Source organism: Cervus elaphus, chromosome 12 (genome assembly GCF_910594005.1).
Source record: "Cervus elaphus chromosome 12, mCerEla1.1, whole genome shotgun sequence".
NCBI lineage: Eukaryota > Metazoa > Chordata > Mammalia > Artiodactyla > Cervidae > Cervus > Cervus elaphus.
The window spans coordinates 49,293,590-49,317,876 of NC_057826.1; the positions used below are offsets into that span (position 1 = coordinate 49,293,590).

At 44.7% G+C, this 24,287-nt stretch overlaps 1 protein-coding gene and 1 long non-coding RNA gene across 7 annotated transcripts in view; one reads left to right on the forward strand and one right to left on the reverse strand.

Annotated features, from left to right (window-relative positions):
* Window positions 1-24,287, forward strand: part of LIPC (lipase C, hepatic type) — a 181,688-nt gene that overhangs the window by 93,773 nt on the left and 63,628 nt on the right. The gene's annotated exons all lie outside the window — the stretch shown is intronic.
* LOC122705188 overlaps window positions 1-24,287 on the reverse strand; it is a 42,294-nt gene that overhangs the window by 5,733 nt on the left and 12,274 nt on the right. Inside the window, exons 2-3 of one of the 2 annotated variants that reach the window (XR_006344052.1) lie at window positions 22,878-22,925; window positions 20,398-20,549 (exon numbers count right to left, since the gene is read on the reverse strand). This is a non-coding gene — a long non-coding RNA (uncharacterized LOC122705188). Of the gene's footprint in view, window positions 1-20,397; window positions 20,550-22,877; window positions 22,927-24,287 lie in introns of those variants that run through there. The other variant, XR_006344051.1, reaches the window with a different exon arrangement.

Sequence of the window (24,287 nt, forward strand, 5' to 3'; positions counted from 1 at the left end):
ATAATAATATTCCTCTAATTAACTAATACAACTAGAATTAGTGTCACTATAATATATTCAATTATAATATAAACATATAATGTAGCTAAAATAGCTAACATTTACTCTTACAAATAAGAGTAAGAGTGGCAAGTTTGTGCCAAACATTATTTTAGCCTAAACTCCCTACATACAAGGTAGAAACTATTGTTCCATCCCATTTTAGAGATAAGGACAACCCAGAGAGGCTATACTATTTGCCCCAGACCACACAGTCCATAAGAGTCCGATTCTCACTCAGACAGACGAAACTCCATAAATGTGGGCACCCAAACCTACAGGCTGGTCCTGCTGGTGGCCGACTTCTCCAGACCAATCCAAGCACCTGGGAAATTAGGTCAGCCACACAAATGTCACTTGCTCCACCTTCACCTAGTGCCTGAAATTGCCCTATTTGTGTTCCTTTGTTTTAAAGCTTCATCTTCTTCTTAAACCCAAATACTCCTTTTGGGTTTAAAAAATATATATATTTATTTATTTATTTGGCTGTGTTGGGTCTTAGTTGTGGCACACAGCATCTTTCTCATTGCAGCATGTGAACTCCTAGTCATGGCATGAGAGATCTATTTCCCTGACTAGGGATCAAACCCAGAACCCCTGCACTGGGAGCACAGTGTCTTGGTCACTCGACCACCAGGGAAATCCCCAAAGATTCCTTTTAGACAGGATCAAAATCCACCATCAGATGTCTAAGTCAAACTAATGAATAAGGCCTTTTCTCCAAGCAGCTCACTAAGAGCAGGAGAGAGGCCCTGAGCAGACCTGAAACATCACATCAAAGCTTATTTTTCCCCCATATGCCTTTCATTTCTCATGTATTTCCATTCTCCCCATCATTTAGAAACTTCATTTTGTCAAAAACTGATTTCATAAATGAACTCATGCTGAGAAGTTCTACCCATCTCTACCTACCTCAATGACACCCCACATCCTCATCAGACCCAAAGCATACCCCAGACTCATCAGAGATTTTTTAGGAAAATTAATCCCATGTGATTAGGAAGTTCAGGTAAACAGCAAGTCATCAGAGCCAGGATCAGCACTCTAGCTTCTTGACACCTACCCAGTGCTCGAACCAGCACTTGGGAGTTCTAGAAAGAGGCATTTCCTAGTGAGAAAGTTCTCAGTGCCCTAAATGCCTGGAGTTAAACCATTTTGAAGCTCAACTTTATTTCCATTAGAACCATGTCACAAAATTGGAGGCATCATGGGGAACTAAGGAAAGCAGAGAAGCAATAAAGTCTCCAAGTACACTGGACCCATATTTGAGTCTTGCCCAATACACATATATTAGGCCCTATACTTCTCAATTAAAAAAAGGGGGGGGGGGCTACACTCCCTATAAAAATAAAACATTTTTAAAAAGGATGCTCCTTAAGTGGAAACTTCATCTCCCAGGGGTATTTTCCTTATAAGAGGCCTGTGAAGATGGCCATGGTTAACTGAAAGGGAGGTTTGCCACCTATGGTGGAGTTCTGTTCCCTGGAACAACCCAGGGTAGAAGAGGTTTTGAGAGATGAGGGTAGGGGCTCTGGCAGAGGTCATCTTACCTTCTAGCATAGAGGGTGTAAAAGTTGTCCACTGCCATGTAACAAATGATTTCCAAGCCTAGCAGCTTAAAACAAAACAAATGGGGAGGGAGGTTCAAGAGGGAGGGAACATATATATACCTATGGCTGATTCATGTTGATGTTTGGCAGAAACCAACACAATTCTGTAAAGTACTTATGCTTCAATTTAAAATAAATAAATCTATAAAAACAAAATCTATAATCTCACAGTTATCACAAATCAAACACCTGGGAACAGCTTAGTTGAGTGGTTCAGGCTCAGGGTCTTTGATGAGGTTGCAAGTCAGCAAGATTTGCAGACACCTCAAAGTTCCACTGGAGTTTGAAAACCACCACCAAGCCCTTTCAGGGAATTGTTGGCAGGCCTCAGTTCCCCACTGGTTGTCGAGCAGAGATTTCAGCTCCTTGCCATGGGGAACGTCCATACTCCTGACTGGATGGAGGCTTTCTCCAGAGTCAGAGATCACAGAGAGGAAGAGAGACTCCAAGACAGAAGGCTTGGTCCTCTACAATCTAATCCCAGAGACTGACACACCATCACACCTGCTCTATGTTCTTGGTCACACAGAGGAACCCTGGCAGCATGTGGGAAGAGGCCACACGAAGGTGTGGGGACAGGGGGTAGGGGCCTCTGGGGCCATCTCAGAGGCTGGCTGCCCCACGAGGGCACCGAGTATGGTCAAGTCCACAGCTGGAAGAATCTACACAGCAGGCCCTTGGGCAGGTGTGCCCGCTCAGCATCAGCTTGCACTTCTGTAAGATGCAGGTAACAGAGCTGTCAGGGATCAACACGTCTAGAAAAGGGCGTTGAGTAAAGTGTTGCATGAACAGAAGGCAAACAGTATTGTGATTGTTACCAGCAGTAGCAAGGGCGCACAGTTCTGGGGGTCCCTTCTCTGTTGTGCTCTCTGGCCTGACCTACCGGTATGAAACAGTGCATTTCAAATTGCCAATACCCCACGCCAGACAATGAAGTGTTACAAAACACAGCTTGGGCATGACCCCTTTAATGATCTGTTAGAGCTGATTTATAATTAGCCTTTCACCTGAATTCAAATAAGGCGCCCAAGTTCTTGCTGATTCCTGCTTGGAAATGATCTGTTCTCTTCATTTAAATGTCCTCCTTTCATCCCATTTACTTAGCAACCCTGGCTTTCCTATTTAATAAGCAGTTTGAAAGAAAGCATCAGCCCAGCCGTCTCTGAGTATTACAGGCTCCAACTCAGCCAGGTCTGATGTCAATGGTTCCAACTGAAACCCACCTGACTGTCCTTCCCTCCCAAATCCCTTGCCCTGTTACAGGGGCTCTCAAGACAAGATCTGGTTTAACTCTGGGCATTTAGGATTCTGAGAACTTCCTCACTAGGAAATGCCTCTTTCTAGAACTCCCACAGTGCTGGTCAGAGCACTGGATAGGTGTCAAGAAGCTAGAGTGCTGATCCTGGCTCTGATCCTTGTCCAAGTGTGGCCTTGAGCAGGTCACTTCACTACTCTGAGCGATTCAGATCTGCTTATCAAAGACACCAATACCACCGCTTAGAGTATTCACTGAGCACTTCTGAGCCTTTTCCAACAGCCCCATCAGCTGCCCTACAGCACCTCACTGAAAACAAAGTATATGCAACCTTCTAAGGTATTCCCCCTAGTTCTATTTCTCTCCCCGGGGGGTTTTCTTTCAACACTGGCAGGACTCACCTGTGAGTGTCAAGCACTGGGCACGGAACCTTTATAGCACTGACCTGGTAATTCAGCCTCATTTTCACAAGCATAGCAGACCCTTACTGAACACTCACTATGTGCCAGGCACTGTTTTACAACATTGAGCTTCACAACAGCCCTGAGGTTGTAACTACCAACATCTCCATTTTACGGATGAGGAACTGAAGTTCAGAGAAGACAAGCAACCAATTTGAAGTCACTCAGCCTGTTTGAGGGGAGAAGGCAATGGCAACCCACTCCAGTATTCTTGCCTGGAAAATCCCATGGATGGAGAAGCCTGGTAGGCTGCAGTCTATGGGATCGCTAAGAGCGATCTGAGCGACTTCACTTTGGAGGAGGAAATGGCAACCCACTCCAGTGTTCTTGCCTGGAGAATCCCAGGGATGGAGGAGCCTAGTGGGCTGCCGTCTATGGGGTTGCACAGAGTCAGACACGACTGAAACAACTTAGCAGCAGCAGCAGCCTATTTGAGGCAGAACCAGGATACAAACACAGGCTGTGGGGGACAAGGGTGGGCTCTCTTAAGGTAGACCTCTTCCTCCACAAAGAATCTGAACTTCTTGATCACAGGCCCTATTTCTTCTACACACAGTCAGAATTCATAACTATTTGTTGATTTATCACAAGCTTCCAGACCAGATACTTGCATCATAGTGCGTGCATGCTAAGTCACTTCAGTCATGTGCGACTCTTCGCAACCCGCAAGGCTCCTCTGCCCATGGTATTCTCCAAGCAAGAATACTGCAGTGGGTTGTCATGCCCTCCTCCAGGGGATCTTCCTACCCCAGGGATTGAAAGCACATCTCTCTCACATCTCCTGCATTAGCAAGTGGGTTCTTTACCACTAGCACCCTTTGAGGCATGGGGTGAAGCATAAACTCTGTTCCTTTCCAAAACATATGATCTAATATGTGATAACAGCCAAACCCAAGCTTTTCATAGACTCAGAGGATTTAGAAGAAGTGTTTTCCAAGCCCTCATATTACAAATAGAGAAAGGGAGTCTGAAGAGGTTAGGTGAGTGTCTTCCGACCACACAGCTCCCTGCGGCAGAGCCAGGGCATGAGCTCTGTCCCGCCAGGAGCTCAGGCTAGGGTGGCGGTTCTTAGCTGGTGTGACTTTGCACCCCAGGACATCTGGCACTGTCTGGGGACACTCCTGGTTGTCACAGCTGGGGAAGAAGATGCTACTGGCATCTACTGTGCCCGGGGTTGCTGCTCAACATCCTACAGGGCACAGCACAGTCCCCCCAACAAAGAACTATCTGGTCCAAACGTCTGAAGTTCTGACACTGAGAAACCCACTCTCTGGGACTCACCAGGTGCACATAAGGCTCTTTACTTCTGTCTATTACACATAGTCACCTACAGTTGACATCTTGTCTTAGTCATCTTTGGTTCCAGCCCAACAAAGTACTTGGTGTGGAATAAAAACTCACTGAATAAGAGAAGGGGGAAAAGGATAAGGGAAGAAGAGAGAGAAAAAGGAAGAATGAGAAAGAACATCATAAAAAGATATCAGGCTTTCCTGGTGGCAAGAAAGTCAAACTCTGTAAATCAAGACCTCTGTTCATAAAACAGAAGATTATTGATTGTTTGAAATCAATTCTTGCATATCTTTCAAGAGAGGGGACTAATTTGAACACCTTCTTAATTATGCTTCAGCATCATTTAGGCTAATACTAACAAAGTAAATTAAAGGGAGAAGCAACTCCTGCTCCAGAAATAGTCCCACTATGGAAGAAAGCCCTGACTGATGGGTATGATGGAGACAGTGAGGTGCAAATGCGATGCCCTTTTGAAAAATAACTCGTTCCTTAGAGGTGTCCACTGGGAAAATTGCAGTAGTCACAGACAATGCTGAGGAAGACAAAATAGACAGCTTTCATTCCAAGGCAGCCGAGCCTCCAAGGAGGGGAGGTCAGTGGGCTGTAAATCCACATATCCAAGTGCAGTTAATGCTTCAGCCCCTGACCAAGTGACAAACAGCTCCCCTGTCAGGCCTGGCAAGTGACACACCACTCCCCCCAGCCGACCCACTACGGTAGGACAACTAGTCAGCAGCCACTAATTCTCAGGATGGGTGGGGAAGAGATGGGACGTCAGCCTGTGGCTATTGGGCAAGGGGAAGGAGTCTCTGACACCTTGCAAAATTCAGCTCCTGCCCTATGCAGCCAGTAAACCTCCATGGTGAACCAGAGGAGAACAGTGTTTCTCTGTGTTCTCATCAAGGTGAGGTGAGCAACCCAGAGAAAACTTTGAAACCATCAGATCAGAAGTCCCTGTGTGGTCCTCTCTCCCTCTTTGATTCTCCCCTTACTCTCCATAGATGCACCTCTTCCAGAACCCCTATGACACCACCACAGGAGGCTTTGCCCAGGTTCCACATCAGGAAGAGCTCTCCTCACTCCATATCCCAACTGCACATACCCCAACTCCATCAGAGGTGCTTAGCACACTCCACCCCATACACACCCCAGCCGGCAGTAGCTCAGACCTGCCCAGCTGCCAGAGACTCTATTACCACCTGCTGGGTCCTCTGCTCCTGGCGTCCATGGAGCTTGGGTTTCAAGATCCCTCACTTGCCCAAGACCCTTTCAAAGATTCTGTGCTCTTTTCTTAAAGAGGCTCCCCCAGATGGTATCCACGATTCGGGGCCCATAGAATCTCTTCCCCACCCACAGTGATCTCCAGAACTCTGCATGCCTTACACATAATCAGTGTTTAAAAAGCACTGATGGTGGTTTAGTTGCTAAGTCATGTCTGACTCTTGTAACCCCATGGACTGTAGCCCGCCAGGCTCCTCTGTCCATGGGATTCTCCAGGCAAGAATACTGGAGTGGTTCGCCATTTCCTTCTCCAGGGGATCTTCCCAACCCAGGGATCGAACCTGGGTCTCCTGCACTATAGGCAAATTCTTTACCAACTGAGCTACCAGGGGAGCCCTAGGGGACTGAAAAGAATGGATCCTGGCTAGGATCACAACTGATTAGAAATCGGTATGTAACAAAAGAAGGAAGATGTGTGTGTCCCTCAAGTAGCCTTTAATCATTCTGTCATCAAGCCAAAAAGAACCGATGGTGTCCTCTAGCAGCTAGCCCAGTGGTTCTCAAACTCCAGTGTGTGGCAGAATCCCCTGGAGGCTGGGCTCACCCCACAGTACCTGTTTAGTAGGTCCCAGGTGGGACCAAGAATCTGCATTTCTCACAAGTCCCCAGGGGCTGCTGCTGCTGCCCCTTGGCGGAGGACTAGACCTTAAGAACCACTTTGAATCTGTACATTTTTAACAGGGAGGACATTGCCCTTAAAGAAGTGAAAAGTGGGTCTTGGGGGAGACAAAAGCTTATGCCTTTGTATAATAAAGCAGATAAACATACAGTACAAAAACAAATCTACAGAATATCCATGCACTGAAATCTCGTGGTTGAGAATCACTGATCTGACCCAGCTTCCCACTTGGTGCTGAGCCCCACCATCTGGTGACCCAGACCACACACCATACCAGATGCTGCGGAAGGAGCACTGGACTTGTAATCAAATCCCAACTAGCTCTGCCCAGGAGCAACTGTGAGATCTATCCCCCCACACACTGCTTGAGCTTCTACACTGAAACAGTATATACTGTCCTACCCTGGAAGGGAGTGCTGTGTGTGTGGATGAGAGAGAAACCTGTAAGTTATTACAAGGATGGAGTTTGCGAGCCCCCAGAGTACAAGGCTGAGTAAGAAGAGCAGCATCTTCCCAGGAGTAGCGCCTGTCCACCACCTTGCTTGGCTGAGCAACAGGAGCATGGGAATGCACATTTCAGGGCAGGACAGGACTCCTCCATCCTCTTGGATGTGTGGGGAAGGATGGAGAGAGACGGTGCTGGGGGCAGCCCAGGAGAGTCCTAAGTGTATTAAAACACACAAACCGATCCTGACATGGGCAGTCTCCTGAGTGGCAGCTATATAAACTCTGTCTTCATCACCCCCTGAGTTCTGAACAAAGTCTCCTGTCACTAAATAATGATCTTGGGACCAGGTGGTTATTTGGGGGTAGAGTCCAGAGGGGTTGAGAATACATTCATGTTGTGTTGGCTCAAAAACAAAGACTCGCATGTAGAACCTGTCACACCCCTGAGTCACACTTCTTAGTTTTGTTATCATCTGCCCGGTCTCCCGAGCCCCAAACTGGGTGTTGTCATCAACTTCCACTTCTCCTTCAGTCTCAACGTCCAACCAGCCACCAAACCCTGTGGATCTACCCCAGGCAGAACTGCTCTTCTGCTCCAGGCTCTCTGATGGCCTGGGACTTGATCCTCTATGTCTCTCCAGGGAGCTTCTGGAAACGTCTCATCTGGCCCCAAGCCCTGGCTCCCCAGCCCAGAAGCCACCTGGCCCCAGAGCGGTCTTCCTGCGGTACAGACTGGATTGTCACAGCTGCACAGCCCCGGCCCAAAGTGAGGAAGTGTAACAGAAGTTGTCCAAGTCAACATTGTCCTGGGAGATAAAGTTAAGTCATAGATAGGACTTGACCAAAAGTCTTCTAGGCAGCAGCCTTTACCAACTGAGGGGAAGGTCAGAGTCATCCATCAGGGAGGTCTGATTTGGCACAAAGATGCAGAAGTAGGATATAGCTGGAACAGAGAAAGGCGAGTATAACAGAAACAAAGTGATCAGATCCCAGGGAGAGGGTAGGGAGCTGACTAAAGCTTAGGGGTCCCCAGATCCCCAAGCAGACCCTTAGAGGGTAGGTTTGGGAGGCGGTGAGGAGTAAAAAGAGCGTGGGTTTTAGGTATCAATTCTCCCTTGTGCAAATTGTAGAACCAGGACAAACAGCATTAATCCCTGAGCCTCGGTTTCCTCCTATGTAAAATGGGAATGATAATGTCTGCTTTGTAGGGTGTGGTGAAGAATGAGCTGTAAAAACTAGCAGATGGTGGTGGTGATGACGGGAATGCAGAGTGGTGGGGGGTGGGGGGGATGTCTCTAGTCCCTTCACCATCATGCTGGCTCTCCTCTGAACATGCTCCAGTGGCTCCATGTGCTCTGAGACCAAGCACGATGCTCCCTTGTCACTTAACCAGCACAGAATCAAACAGCACTGTCATCTCCCTTTTCCAAAACACATGCATCTAACAATGCAGTCTACAATCACATGAGGGCTGGGGGTGGGGTGGGGGGACTCTGTACAGTAATTACTCTTGTTGAAAATAAAAATCAGAATCAAATAAACCCATGGATCTTCCCACAAATGCTGTTACTAGGCCACTGCTCACTGTCTTTTCCTAGCGTACTTGGGTTTAGCATCCAAGTTCAGTTCAGTTCAGTCGCTCAGTCGTGCCCAACTCTTTGCGACCCCATGGACTGCAGCACACCAGGCTTCCCTGTCCCTCACAAACTCCCCGAGCTTGCTCAAACCCATGTCCATCAAGTCAGTGAGGCCATCCAACCATCTCATCTTCTGTCATCCCCTTCTCCTCCTGCCTTCAATCCTTCCCAGCATCAGGGTCTTTGCAAATGAGTCAGCTCTTCGCATCAGGTGGCCAAAGTACTGGAGTTTCAGCTTCAACATCAGTCCTTCCAATGAATATTCAGGACTGATTTCCTTTAGGATGGGCTGATTTGATCTCCTTGCAGTCCAAGGGACTCTCAAGAGTCTTCTTCAACACCACAGTTTGAAAGCATCAATTCTTTGGCGCTCAGTTTTCTTTACAGTCCAACTCTCACATCCATACATGACCACTGGAAAACCACAGCTTTGACTAGACAGACCTTTGTTGGTAAAGTAATGTCTCTGCTTTCTAATATGCTGTCTAGGTTGGTCATAGCTTTTCTTCCAAGGAGCAAGTATCTTTTAATTTCATGGCTGCAGTCACCATCTGCAGTAATTTTGAAGCCAAAAAAAATAAAGTTTTTCACTGTTTCCATTGTTTCCCCATCTATTTGCCATGAAGTGATGGGACTGGATGCCATGATCTTAGTTTTCTGAATGTTGAGTTTTAAGCCAACTTTTTCACTCTCCTCTTTCACGTTCATCACAGCCTCTTTAGTTCCTCTGCACTTTCTGCCATAAGAGTGGTGTCATCTGTGTATCTGAGGTTATTAATATTTTTCCTGGCAATCTTTATTCCAGCTTGTGCTTCATCCAGCCCATCATTTTGCATGATGTACTCTGCATATAAGTTAAATAAGCAGGGTTACAATATACAGTCTTGACATGCAACCCTGTTAACTTTTCTCTTTCAGTTTTTCCTCTCTCTCTCTTTCTCTCTCTTGCTTACCTTGTAAAATTTTTGGATTTTGTTTCCGGTGTCATGTCCAGCTTCTTGACCTCAGAAATTTGATGTATTCAGATTCTATATTATTATCCAAATCAATGACAAAACTGCTAAGACAAAGGCAAGGATCAAACCCTGAGTCAAAGTACAGGAGCCCTTCCTTCAAGGGCACATGCATCTCTACATTGGTACTATGGGTACATTGGTCCAATTAGTTATCCATCAATCTAACCATTCTTGCAGCCAGTCCTTATTTCTCCCATCTTTCCACAAGGATATTGAGAAACCTTATCAAATATGCTGCTCGAGTCTTTTTTTTTTCCATCCTTCACCCCCCCCCTCATTTAGTAAGTCTCTGAGTCCTATTAATTCCACTTCAGAATGTCTCTCATAGATCTTCCTCTCCAACATCTCTGCAGTCAACACACCTCATCAGGGCCTTTACCATCTCCCCCTGGATCACTGCAGTAGCTCCCTCATTGGTCTTCTCACCTTTATACCTACACTTTCTGGAAAAGACTTGAGGCATGTATATAATTATGTATATTCAAACGCCTCCACTCTGTCAGAGTATAATCATTACCTGGAAGGCACTCTTACTATTTTGCATTCCTTAAGGTTTGTTTTTCTTTCCAATTCTATACTCTAGTATTTTGGGGGGTAATGGCAGATCTGCTCCCAAAGTGACAAAGAATTTAGAAACATTTTTCTATTTATTTTTAACATCTACGTCAGGGAACAAAGGAACCATAGTTGGTGACAGAGAGGGGAAGGAGGGAAAAAGGAAATTAAATAGCTTTTAGCTTTTACAGGAACTTGCATCAGTGCTGGTTACACTGGGATGTGATGTAGGATTAGGTCTAGCACAAGAAGTAGGGGTACATTAAATTGTCCTGAATATATTTACCAGTTTTTATCACACCACTTTTTAAACTCTCTGCAGAAGTCAATTTCCTCACGAGGAAATTACCTACCAAGATGTTTTAGAATAAGCAAACCCCAAACTTCTTCCTTGGGCTTCCCTTGTGGCTCAGCTAGTAAAGAATCCACCTGCAATGCAGGAGACCTGGGTTGGAAAGATCCCCTGGAGAAGGAGAAGGCTACCCACTCCAGTATTCTAGCCTGGAGAATTCCATAAACTGCATAGTCCATGGAGTCTCAAAGAGTCGGACACAACTGGGTGACTTTCACTTTCACTTTCTCTTTCAAACTTCTTAACATAACCTAGTCATCTGGATCTAACACCATGATTCTGAGAACAGACAATGGCGCAATCTTAGTGCCTCTGGCTCTCTACCCTTCAGAAATTTTCTGCAGCCTGAATTTAGGTAGGATGGAAAGAATAACTAGGTATCTGCCATGCATCTTGGTGTTAGAGGGTGGGTGTAAAATCCCAGCTTGGCCACACTCCTAGGCAGGCCAGAATTTAACAGGATTCTTGGGATGTCTGAGCTCAGAGAGAAGCAGTAGCTGAAGATGCTCAAGGCTAGACCCAAGCCCTGGCTAACTAAAGGGTGGTAAGTTGGAGCCTTACATGGGACTTAGTGACACCACAGCCCCTGGAATGCAGTGAGAAGAGACTGCCACACCAGGACATCTTTTCTTCCTCTCTTTCTCTGCTGTTCCTCTCATGCCCCATGCCCATTCAGGAGCCCATTAGCCCTTTCCCTCCTCTTAAGGTCCACAGTACTGTCTGCACCTCTTCCAAAGCACTCCTACACGCTCTTTATGTGCAGGACCCCTCTCCCCATAAGACAGTTTGCATCTAGACAACAGGCTTGTGCCTTACTTATCTACATATCCTGAACACTACCTGGTACATAGCAAGTGCTGAATGTACATTGTGTGTGCATGTTCAGTTGCTCAGTCATGTCCGACTCTTTGCAGCCCCATGGACTATTGCCTTCCAGGTTTCTTTGTCAATGGAATTTTCCAGGCTAGAATACTGGAGTGGGTTGCCATTCCCTACTCCAGAAGATCTTCACAACCCAGAGATTGAACCTGTTTCTCTTGTGTAGTGAACATTACATTGAAAGAAAAAAATGTTTGTGGTGCATCATTACTCAGCTTCTTCACTTGAGTTACATTTTGTGTTCAATTCCATGTAAAATTCTCCCTTTTTGGAAAACACATTATAATTTAGTTTGCCATTACTCTTGCTTTAGGGTCACAAATGTCAACATAGTTAGCTTCAAGGAACTAATCTTTGGGCATCAGGGTGTAATGTTCTAAAATCAGAAGTAAGTTTTTTAAAACTAAGACTTTCAATGCTGAAGAAAAGGTTTAAAATGAGTAGGGCATATTCATTCACTTATGTACCCCATAAACAACTCCTGGAGTGTTCCCAATGTACCAGACAACCACATTGGACTTGGGGATAAAGATCAGTAACATATTGTTACCACCACCCCAAGAAACTCTCAGGCCAGAGAGTTCCCTAATCTTTCAGCAAGCATTTTTTAAAATATTTATTTATTTAATTATTCATTTATTTGGCTGAGCCAGGTCTTAGTTGTAGCACATGGGATCTTTAATCGCAGCATGCGAATTCTTAGTTGCAGCATGCAGGATCTAGTTCCCTGACCAGGGATTAAACCCAGGCCCCCTGCACTGGGAGTCTGGAGCCTTAGCCACTGGACCACCAGGGAAGTCCCTCCTTCAGCAAGCATTTAATGAGCCTGAAAGGTACCCAGATACTTCTCTTGGCCTTTTTTCTTTTTTAAGCAAACACTTCCATCATATGTGCTAAGCATCATTGAAGATGGTATATTAACATAAATAATTTACACAGGCACTTTGTGAACATTAATTATTATCTTTATAACAACTCTATGAGGTTTGTACAATTAATTGCCTATATTATACACAAATCATCTCTTTTAATCCTTACAATTAAATAAGGACAACATTGCTAGTCCTGTAACAAAAGTGAAGGAACTGAAGCTCAGAAAGTTAACTATTAATAACCTTCCCAGAGTCACACGGCCTGTTAAGTGATAGAATCAGGATTTTTTTTTTCCTAAGAGAACTCAGTGTGTTCCTTAAACCCTGGTCAGAATCCTGGTTTTCCTGCTGGGTTTCCCAGCTGTCGATGCAGAGGCTGGAGGAAGAGGGCAGAGGCCAAGGTTAGAGGCCAGTCAGAATCATGCAGAGTGGTTTATGATATGATGTTAGGGGTATCATGGCCCTGAGGTGACTGGGATATGGGAACACCAGTAGGTGTCTTTGTCAGGACCCCAGGAAGTGAGGGCTTAGTTTGCATGGGCAGAACTTTGCATCTACTCCAGGAACCCACCATTATTCTACCTGCCATTCAAACACACAGCATCCCAATTCGGGTCTTGTTACCAGCAAGTCAGGTTTCCAATTCGCCTGCTCATCCCAGAGCAGGGCTCAGTCCCTGGGTGTCAACCAAGGGCAGAGTGCATATGAGCTGCTATTGATACGTGTCTCCATGAGACCCCACATCTGTCAGGGACCAAGCCACAGGGCAAGTATCTGAGAGCAAGTCACCTGAGCAGGCAAAAGGAGAAGGGGTCAGCAGAGGCTGAGATGGTTAGATAGCATCAACAATTCAATGGACACAAATCTGAGCAAACTCTGGGAGATAGTGAAGGACAGACACGGGAGCCTGGTGTGCTGCAGTCCATGGGGTCACAAAGAGTTGGACAGGACTTATCAACTGAACAGCAAGAACACTTGAGCAGAAAGAATACTGCAGAAGCTACAGAGAGGGGGGTCTCCTCAGCCCGTGGATTTCCAGGCATTGGGACCCATAGCACTCAGCTCCCAGGGCAAACACACACACATGCACACACACACGCACACACACATGCACACACACACACACGCTCCTCAGGTGGGCGTTTTCATAAGGAAACCAGAGAGGAGCACTCCTGAGTCCATGAACTGTCCCAAGAGCTGACATGACATAATTTCCAAATGGAAAGAAGAAAAGAAATGCTCAGAAAACCCTGTATACAATAGAGCTCCAAAACCTAGCTTGAAATCTTTTCCTGTCATACCAGGTCAGAGTGCAGGGCCCTGTGGCGTCCTAACTGGAATAAACGAGCTCTATCCTGCCTCCAGTGAAACCCCAGGCCTGCAACATAAACATGCCCACTATAGCTGGGTAATTCCTGCCCCATCCAGTGCTCTAAGCCTTCCAAGCAGAGGAGTATAAATGTGCCATTGTCAGGAACCCCGCAGCAGAAGTGAGGGCAGCTGTCCATTCTACAATGTTCTTTTATTACCTTGTGGCCACCTTTAGACCTTTCAGAAAAGAGATGGGTTCTGAGTTTCAAGCAGGCAATGCTTCAAGCCAAAGCTACAAAGAAATTCCTGTACTAGCCAAATCTGTCTCTAGAGGTCAACATCCCAACACACACATGTAGAAAGGACTCTGAGGTGGTCAGGGTGGCATTCGACAGGCTCAGGAAGATCCGAGCGTGGTCTGAGGACTGCACTGTCCTGTCCCTCGGCCTGAGTCTCCAGACCAGCCTGGTCTTCTTGACACTTTCAACAACACTTTTTTCTAGATTTTTTTATTGTTAAGGACAAATTTGGATCTCTTTTTTTCCTTCTCCCTGCAATCTCAAATGTGTCAAAAGAAAGAACATTTCTACCATTGTTGTCAGAAACAAGATGCAAATAACTTGCCACCATCAAACACCAGTGTTCTTTTTACCAGAGCGCAGCACACCAAGGGTAACAGATCGCTAAGTACCACCCAGTGCCCGGAAGTCCAAAGGCCCAATTATCTCCACCCTAGGAGAGCGGGGCAAGCTGTACTCTGTTTTATAAGGACTGTTGTGCTTCTGATGGCAAAAAAAAAAAAAAACAATCTCCTGGTTCTTAAGTGGCTTTGGGGACATCAAGAACCGCAGCCTTAGAAAGAATAGAACTCATGTGGTCAAATATTTTCATTCATGTCAGGCTTCAAAACCTGGGTCACAAAGAAATTGGAGTAACCACTGAAGCAAAGAGGATGGAAATTTCCTGGACACTGGGCATCAGAAAGTGACAATGAAAGTCGCTCAGTCATGTCTGACTCTTCGCGACCCCACGGACTAGTCCATGGGATTCTCCAGGCCAGAATACTGGAGTGGGTTGCCATTCCCTTCTCCAGGGGCTCTTCCCTATCTAGGGATCGAGCCCAGGTCTCCCGTATTGCAGGCAGGTTCTTTACCAACTGAGCCATCAGGTAAGGGGTCCCCACTCTTGGGAGGCATTGGAAACTTGATGTGACTAGAAGCACAGCACTAGAAGAGGCCAACCGTCCATGAACAGGCAGGAACCAAAGGGGTAGGGATGCTGCTGGAAAGCTACCCGGGAGCCAGGCCAGGGGTAGGACTGGTGGGAGCAGACTCAGGCCCACGTAATGATGGGAGGCTCTGCTACATATGGTTCCAGCCCCACCACTCACTAGCCATGTGGTCCCAGACAAGTTATAAATGATCCTTGAGCCTCAGTGTCCTCATCTGTAAAGGTGAAATAATAAAAGGTGAATGTACGTCATCGGGTTGTTGTGAGGACTGTTGTTGTTTGGTTGCTAAGTCATGTTCAACTCTTAGTGACCCATGGATTATAGCCTGCCAGGCTCCTCTGTCCATGGGATTTCCCAGGGAAGAATACTGGAGTGGGTAGCCATTCTTTTCTCCAGGGGATCTTCCCGAGTCAGGGATCAAATCCATGTCTCCTGAATTGGCAGGTGAATTCTTTACCATTGAGTCACTTGAGAAGTCCATTTGAGGATTAAATGATCTAATACACATAAAAGCACTTAGAACAAGGCTCAGCACCTAGTAAGTGCTCAATAGTTACTACTGTTGGACCATCAGGCCAGTGGGTAGTGAACCATATGAAGTAGAACATTTCATGAGTATAAAGATATGCTGTTCCAATGATCTGATCAATCACTGTGAGAATGTACCTCCCTTTATTGTATCTGTTTCCTTCATGTTCCACCCTGCCCTACCCTAGCCTTCTTCTTTGGCTAAATACCCCTTCAATTGGTCTTCAGAGGACATGATTTCCAGTCCCTTCTCTCTTAGGTCATTCTCCTTAGAACAAGTTCAAATTGCATTTCAAATGTCCATTTCTAAAGCCAGTTCACACTCAAACCTACATTCCAAGGACAAAATGAATCACCTCCACCGCTGACTTATCCACTTGCATTTCTGGGACTTCAGACTGCAATTCTCAGGTCTGCGGAGCCAGCACACATGGCCTCCTGAGCTCCCTGCTTGCAGGAGATGCCTGGCCCTCTCGTGCCTCTGATAGAGGAATCTAAGTGCTTGGAGCGTCCTCTTTGCCCAGCCAACCTGGAGGGGCTCCCGCAGAGGGGAGGGCAGCAGCCTCCACCGCCCCTGCCCTCGTGGGGTGTGCCCTGCCCAGGCTGCGCTTGGACCACTATGCGCCACCTGTCTGCTCTGCTCTGCTCACAGAAACCCCGGTGATGGGCTCCTTCCCCCAGCACCCGGGCCTTACAAATGGGCTCTTTAGCCCAGGAGAGGAGAGACCATCCAGGAAGGATATGGCTCTACTGCCCGTGGCATCACTGGGGACAAGGGTGTTGTTTTGCTGCCCATGTAGATCTTTAAAACCACAGCTACACTCAAGGCCAGAAATAGAAGACATGCCCAGCCTGCTCTGGCATTTCTTCTCCTGCCAGGACCGAAAGGGCACGCTTCCACAAGAGACACCCGGCCAGCTGTGCGAATGACAGCTCCAGGGAAGGGGCTGAGGAGAAGGTACAGCAGACGGGGCCCAGGCCCCCTTGCCTGTCCCTCTACATCCCCAGGCAATTCTGCCCACAAGTCCAAACCCAGACCCCCAGCTTCTGAGAAACCCTTGTGGGCAGACAGCAATATTTTCTTTCTCCAGATGATGCCAACTGCTAAGGGGCCCCTCCAATAAAGGGCTAGTGTTCTCCCTGGAAACACAGGCTACAATTGTGCTCTGCTTAAATCTGGCTCTGTTCCCTGATTCCCGAGCCCTGCTGGCTTCCCCCAGCCTCCACCCCGCCCAGGGAAGACACTACCGGAGCACGGGGGCAACCAGGAATGCATCAGCATATTTATGTGTACTTACTGGTTCAAAAATGAACATTGTTTTTACAATGGCTAGGCCACCTGAAATCCGCCACCTGAAAGTCTTTGTTTCTCTCATCCACTCAGATGTCTAACCAAAAGAGGAAAATACATATTTTCTTTTTCCTCTTTTTAACAAAAAGGAAATCAATATAAGCCAAAGTGATTTGACTTAGCTCAGTAGTAAACATACAAATGGGGAGCTTTGCTAGTGACTCAGTGGTAAAGAATCCGCCCGCCAATGCAGGAGACACAAGTTCAATCCTTGGTCCAGGAAGATCCCACATACCACAGAGCAACTAAGCCTGTGGGACACACCTACTGAGCCTGTGCTCTAGAACTGGGAAATTGCCAACTATCAAGCTCATGCACAGCAACTATTAAAGCTCATGCACCCTAGAGCCCATGCTCCGCAACAAGAGAAGCCACAACAATGAGAGGCCCACACACCGCAATGAAGAGCATCCCCGGATCGCCCTAACGAGAGAAAAGCTCATACAGCAATGCGCCCGTACAACACAGTGAAAAACACATAAAAATAGACAAAATTATTTTTAAAAACATACAAATGAGAGCATCCTTTTTCTTGGAATGTAATCTTTCACCTTCCTGCAGGTCATGTGACACATCTACCTTGAGGGGGTGCCTTGCTCCCCTCAAAAAGCACGAGTACTCACCTTACCTGGATAAACAAAAGAGTTCACTGAAGTGGTTGTCCCTGAAACAGAGAGTAGACCCTAGTACCAATTTCAGCCTCTGGAATTCTAGAAGGCAGAAAGAGCAACTTGCTAGTAATTTCAAAATCCAGACTCTACCAGGTATTTCCAAAAATTAAGCCAATCATCCCCAAAGCAATTAGTCCAGTCCAGTTCCTTTCGCTTTTTTTTTTTTTTTTCTTTTGCCTGATGGAGTCTTTACCTTGGCTTCCCAGGTAGCTCAGCTGGTAAAGAAATCGCCTGCAGTGCAGGAGATCCCGGTTCGATTCCTGAGTTGGGAAGTTCCCCTGGAGAAGGGATAGGCTAACCACTCCAGTATTCTTAGGTTTCCCTGGTGGCTCAGACAGTAAAGAATCCAAATGCTATGAGGGAGACCTGGGTTCAATCCCTGGGTTGGGAAGATCCCTGGAGGAGGGTATGGCAACCCACTCCAGTATTCTTGCCTGGAGAATCCCATGGACAGAGGAGCCTGGTGGGCTACAGTTCATGGGGTCACAAAGAGTCGGACATGACTGAGAGACAGCACACATACTATCAGTACATCAAGTAGTAACATGTTCTTGAATTCAATCATCTAGTAATTTTGATTAAGAGAAACTAAAAGCAGCCCAAACAATTATCCTAGTACCCATTGTTCCAATCTTTAGTCAGAAAGGACTATTTTAAAGCTGGCTGCTGCATCACATAGGTTACAAATTACTATTTACTATTTTCTCATGGATAAAGACAGTGACTTTCAAAAGATTTAGGGGAAAAATTAATCCCTTCCTTTCTTAAGAAAATTGGGGTTTTAAAAACTGTATCTAAGAAAGAAAAAGTCAGTACCGATATATATATGCTGCTTGAGCAAAAAGACAAGTGACCTGAACACAGGCCTCAGAGAGTTTTCCTATTGCACTGTGGTCACTATGGGGGTAAAGTGATCCTAAACTCTCACACTTTGGTGAAATACAAAATGCTTTTCCTAGGTCTGTGCCTGTCGTAAAGGCATTCTCTTTATTAGCAAATTCATTGATATGGGAAAGTTTGAGCATATCACCTTTGTTCAGGACCAAAGCTGTTTTCATCCCCAAATACAAAACTGAGGACTAGGCGGGGGGAGGGGGGAGTCTTTAGGCTGAAGCTGTTTCTGATGAAGTTCTCATTAGCCCAGCTCCTGGGACACCTTTTTCTCTCCATTCTTTCTTGCATCCTGTCCAATCCCATGTGTGAAGAACCAATCAACATGTCCTGACCTTGGTGGAAAAAACAGGATTTTTACCCTCCGCTCTTGCTACCTTCTCTCACCATAATTCTATGCATCTTTCTTTCCTCTCTCTTGGTACAAGCTGTGGCCAGTGCTCCTTCATTCACAGAAGTCCAGGACATTTGTGTCCAGTCCTGTATCAGAGCACACCTGCTACAGTAACTCTTCTAGGCTAATGCTACAAGGACTAGAGGACAAAACAAGCCACAAGAAGTACAATAAAGCAGATGTGTGGGGGAAGGTGAGGGACACGTTACTGGAATCTTTTCTTTGTTCAGTTCAGTTCAGTTCATTTCAGTCGCTCAGCCGTGTCCAACTCTCTGCGACCCCATGAACTGCAGCATGCCAGGCCTCCCTGTCCATCACCAACTCCTGGAGTTTACTCAAACTCATCTCCATCGAGGCAGTGATGCCATCCAGCCATCTCATCCTCTGTCATCCCCTTCTCCTCCTGCCTTCAATCTTTCCCAGCATCAGGGTCATTTCAAATGAGTCAGCTCTTCGCATCAGGTGGCCAAAGTATTGGAGTTTCAGCTTCAACATCGGTCCTTCCAATGAACACCCAGGACTGATCTCCTTTAGGATGGACTGGTTGGATCTCCTTGCAGTCCAAGGGAGTCTCAAGAGTCTTCTCCAACACCACAGTTCAAAAGCATCAATTCTTTGGTGCTCAGCCTTCTTTATAGTCCAACTCTCACATCCATATATGACCACTAGAAAAACCATAGCCTTGACTAGAAAGACCTTTGTTGACAAAGTAATGTCTCTGCTTTTTAATATGCTGTCTAGGTTGGTCATAACTTTCCTTCCAAGGAGTAAGCGTCTTTTAATTTCATGGCTGCAATCACCATCTGCAGTGATTTTAGAGCCCAAAAAAATAAAGTCAGCCACTGTTTTCTTTGTTACTATATCCAAACCCACAAGTTCTCCCCAGTGTCATCTGGGAGATATACCAGTCCACTTCCAATGCTTCAAATGAAATGGGCTTCAATAGAATCCACCAAATTCAATGCCCTGACTTGTCTCCACAGGATGGGCCACATTCTCTATCCTAATTCCAGTGCTGGCCCAAATATTCCTGAAGGTTCATTAACTCTTATTAGACATTCCACAAATCCCAGGCTTTCTGAGTTGGCATAGAGTAGTTGGGAAAGCAATGACTGCAGAATCAAGAAGACTCAGATTGGAATCCTTGAGAAGCTGCCCACTAGCTATGGGGCAGGTTCCTCTCCTGGAGTTTCCCCATTTGCAAATGAAGCAATATCAACTAATCCAAGGGTTTCTGTAAGGACTGCATGCTAGCCTACAAGTGTCAGGTAAATCTGTATTATCCTTCAGGATTCATTTCCCACCACCACTGGCACAGCCCTAATTCTTTTACAACTTTCTAAAGCATAACAGCCAAACTATGGCTTGCCAGTCCTCAACAAGCCAGGGCCCCTCCATGCATTCTGAGCGCTCTGCTACATCATTTACAGGAATGCAACTCTGTCTCCTCTCCTCTCCAACTTACACTTCTCAGTGATCAAGAATTACTTCTGTCACTATTCCCAGTGTTTGAAAACTGAACAGTTAAGAAAAAGTACATCATAATATGATAATGAGAATTCTATCAATGGGAGTCTACCCTTACACCCATGAGTTAAAATTTTACTTCTCATAATTGACATCAGTAATTAAATGAATTCAGAATAAAAGAGCTTTTTAAAAATAGCAATGCTATTTATATACTATTTTATTTCCATAAGACTTCAGTTAGTTTCACGGTTAACAAAAATGTTCAAATACAGAATCCTATTACTTCTTCCATTCATTTGACACATATTTATTGGATTCCTTCTATATGCCAACATTGTGCTAGGTGCTGGGCACTGGATGGTGGACACAACCAACAAGAACTCAGTTCCCTGGAAGAGGAAAGAGATAATTCATCAGTAAGAAGGCTCACCTTTCTTGCATGCTCAAAATACTTGTGAAATTGGAATTTATCTTATAAACGCCATGGGTTAGGCCATATTTGTGAGATTGATCAGATGTACCCATATTATCATCACTTCAATTGAGTTAAGTGCACTGTTGAGACTGCCTGGGCCCAGCTTAACTGCTGGTTAAAATGTTTTCAAAATGACTAAGCTTTGATTTTTTAGGCAAAAATGCATCAAGATGGTGGTAAGGCATAAATTTGATATTTATTATGGGAGAAATGACTGCCATCCCCTAATTTCTTACAAGATAACAAACAGATATTTTATGGAAAGATAATTACAATATATGAAGTCATGCTGTACTGATACATGTGGATTGTCCACACTCTAAGCAAAGCAACTGACAGGAGGAGAAACTGCCAAATCCTCAAAATAGATGAAAGAACTCTCAAAGCAATAAGAGGCTACTGTGAACAATTCATGCATGGCCCAGACAGGACTATCATTAAGGCATCCATGTCACAGTTTAATTTGTAGCTTTCTTTTTCCCTTTTTAGTGGTATATAAAACAATCATACTATCCATGGCATGTTATATTCAAGGAACCCAGGTCTCCTGCATTGCAGGCGGATTCTTTACCAGCTGAGCCACAAGGGAAGCCCAAGAATACTAGAGTGGGTAGCCTATCTCTTCTCCAGTGGATCATCCCGACCCAGGAATCAAACCGGGGTCTCCTGCATTGCAGGCAGATTCTTTACCAACTGAGTTATCAGGGAAGCCCTAGTGAAATACTGTAATAAACTCAAAAGCTTTTGCACAGCAACGGAAGTTATAAACAAAATGAAAAGACAACCCACAGAATAGGAGAAAATATTTGCAAACAATATGACCAACAAGGGATTAATCTCCAAAATTTACAAACAGCTCACGCAGCTTAATATAGTAAAAAAAAAAAAAAAAAAAAAAACAACCAAATAACTCAATTTTTTAAAATGAGCATAAGACCTAAATAGATATTTCTCCAAAGAAGACATACAGATGGCCAACAGGCACATGAAAAGAGGCTTAATATTGCTAATTATTAGAGAACTGCAAATCAAAACTATAATGAGATATCATTTCGCACCAGTCAGAATGGTCATCATCAAAAAGTCTACAAATAATAAATGCTGGACAGGGTGTGAAGAAAAAGGAACCCTCCTACACTGTTGGTGGAAATGTAAATTGGGATAGCTGGTATGGAGAAAAGTATGAAAGTTCCTTAGAAAACTAAAAGTAGAACTACTCTATGATCCAGAAATCCACTCCTGGGCATATATCTGTAGAAAACCATGACCTGAAAGGATTCATGCACCCCCATGTTCCTTGCAGCACTGTTTCTGAAGCCAAGACATGGAAACAACATAAATATCCATCAACAGAGGAATGTGTGGTATAAAGAAGATGGAATAAAGAAGATGTGGTACACATATACAATAGAATACTACTCGGACATTAAAAAGAAAAAAACAATGCCATTTACAGCAACACGGATGTAACTAGAGATTACCATTCTAAGTGAAGTAAGTCAGAAAGACAGATATCATGTGAATAGCACTTACATTTGGAATCTAAAATACGGCACAAATGAACCTATCTATAAAACAGAGACAGACTTGTAGACCTAGAGAACAGACGTGAAGTTGCCAAAAGGGGGAGGGAGGCAGAAAAGGGATGGATCAGAAGTTTGGGGCTGGTAGATGCAAACTATTATATATAGGATGGATAAATAACAAAGTCCTACTGTACAGCACAGGGAACTGTATTCAATATCCTATAATAAACCATAATGGAAAAGGATATAAAAAAAGAATGTAAAAAAAAAAAGAATGTATATATGTATATATCTGAGTCACTTTGCTATACAGTAGAGATTGGCACAACATGGTAAATCAACTGTAGTCCAATAGAAAATAAAAATTAAAAGCAAGCAAAAACAAGTAATCAGAACAAAATTTTTCCAGGTCTTGAAAATGTTATAGCCAGATGCTGCCATAGGGAATACCAGTACAACCTACTCTGTATAGACAGGCAGGAAAGGCCTCCCTGAGGAGCTGCAGTCCAAGAGAAGCCAGCCCTGCAGAGAGCCAGCAGAATATTCTAAGCAAAGGGAACCAGTAGTGCAAAGGTCCTGCAGGGGGAAAGAGGTTATATGTTCTGGGAGAATTTTATCACTGCATACAAAGCTCTGGCCTGCTCAGAAGCCCATGACAACATCATAAGGCCACAAACCAGCCCAACACATAGCAAACATTACACAGTGGTCCTCACCTGTGGTTTCACTTTCCTCAGTTTCAGTTAACTTCGGTCAATCACCATCTGTAAATATTAAAGGGAAATTCCAGAAACAGTTCATATGTTCTAAAGTGCACATTGTTTTGAGTAGCATGTTGAAATCTTGCACCCTCCCATCCCATCCCATCCATAATATGAATAGTTCCTTTGTCGAGCACATCCATACTACATATGCTATCTGCCCATTAGTATAGGAAAAAACAGTACATATAGGATTTGGAACTATCCAGTTTCAGGCATTCCCTGGGGTCTTGGAATGCATCCCTCATGGATAAGGGGTGGGGGACTACTATAATAAAAATAATTTGGAACTTCTATAAATATTTATTATACTTCACCCTGATAAATATGTGGAGTCTAACATAGTCTAATTCTTCTGGTAAAGGCAATGCCCATTGGCATCATCACCCACAAAGAAATTCAATAGCAAATAACCATAAGGGGAAAAAACGAAAAACCAGTTCAGATAAGGCAAATCTCACTTTTCTGCCTCTTTAGCTTGAGTGCTTTATTCTCTATTCACTTCTCTTGGTGTCCTTCACAACCCTACACTTTGCAGAAATGCCATAAATTCCTTCAAACCAGTAGATGGCTTAGTTTGGGATATTTACAAGAATTTAGAAGCAAATTAACCTCAAATTCACCAGAATATTGATAAATAAACTAGTTAATTTCCCATAGTAAATTGGCCTGCTCTGTTGGTTTGCTTACTTTCAGACACTTAGACTGATCTTCCAGGATTCCCTTTTAAGAGCTTTTCCTTTTTCAAGAGCTTAGAATCCTTTTCCAGACAGCAATAATAACCACTATTCACCTGAGGCACTACAGTTTCTGAAATAAGTTTCATACACACTATCCTGCATCATCTTCACACCCTCTCTATGATGCAGGTACTAAGTTCCATCGGCAGACAAGGAAACTGAAGCTGGGGCCAGGACAAGCAACTTTCAGAGCAAAGATGAAAGCCCAACTCAGGGCCCTTTCATGTCCTTAAGTAGGTCACATGACCTCACGAGGAGCCAAAATAGATGTTCAAGTGGGGTTGCTAGATAAAATATGAGACATCCAATAAATTTAAATTCAGAGAATGAACAATTTTTAGTATAACTATGTCCCAAGTATTGCATGGTGCATACTCATACTAAAAACTGTTCACTGCTTATCTGAAGTTCATATCTAATTGGGAGTCCTGTGCTTGGATTTGCTAAATCCTACCAGTCACATGGATGTGGGCACCTTTGGACCAGTCTGTATAGTTACCATTTCTTTCTTTTCCAACCAAATAAGGAATTTGATTTGTGTGTTTGTTTTGACCATAAGGGGAAAAAAGACACTGTCTTCATTGATGCATGCATGATTTCTCTAGTTGCAGTGAGTGGGGGCAAC